Genomic DNA, 928 nt, shown 5'->3' on the forward strand with positions numbered 1-928 from the left:
GGTCTGTGCTCCCAGAGCAGGAGAATCAGTTCAGTCTGCAAGGGGCCCTGCAATCCCACTGTGGGAGTGTTATAGCATTAGTAACAGAAACAGAACAGCGTGAGACTTCTACTCTGCCCCAAACCCGGATCTCTCTCTCTCATTCCCCTGCTACGATGTCTGATCAGGCTGAGCCGAACAGGCCCTGTTACTTCGGAAAGCCAGTGTAACAGGGGCCAGGCCAAGCCACCCGACTGCCAGTATGAAGGATAGGAGTGGGCGGGAGAAGAATTCAGAGCGACAGCTGATAGTACTGGGGCCGGCTCATCAGGGACACCCACCACGGCCCATGGGGATGTGGGCAGGATCACAACTACATGCCACCCTTAGACTGTGCTGTAGCGAGGCAGTGTGGCTCCCTTCCTCCTCAGGGAGGGTCGAGTCCTGCCAGGGGGCAGAAGGGGCAGGGCCACAGGGCACTGGACCCGCCCCTCAGAGGGTCAGGAGGCCACCCGGAAGTATAAAAGCCGGCCAGCGGCGCTCAATTGGAGCCCAGCCGCTGTTGGGAGCAGACCTGCCAGAAGGTGCTCATGAGTGGGAGGCTGCTGAGACCAAGGGCAGTTGCCCGGACTGGCCGGAGCTTCCCCGTGCCCGCTACGACGAGGAGCTGCCAGAGCTTCCCCGCGCCCACTACGAGGGTCTGAGCCTTTGTCACTGTGTGTTTGGTGCCCCGCCCGAACCAAGGGCTGGGCCCCCTTTAACTGTGCCACTGCTCGGTCCTGCCCCAAAGGGCTCGAGCTGCCTGAACTATTGACTGCTCGACCCTGAGCCACGAGGGTCTGAGCCTTTGTAACTGTGTGTTTGGTGCCCTGCCCAAACCAAGGGCTGGGCCCCTTTAACTGTGCCACTGCTCGGTCTTGCCCCAAAGGGCTCGAGCTGCCTGAACTAT

Source organism: Gopherus evgoodei, unplaced genomic scaffold (genome assembly GCF_007399415.2).
Source record: "Gopherus evgoodei ecotype Sinaloan lineage unplaced genomic scaffold, rGopEvg1_v1.p scaffold_84_arrow_ctg1, whole genome shotgun sequence".
NCBI classification, from domain to species: domain Eukaryota; kingdom Metazoa; phylum Chordata; order Testudines; family Testudinidae; genus Gopherus; species Gopherus evgoodei.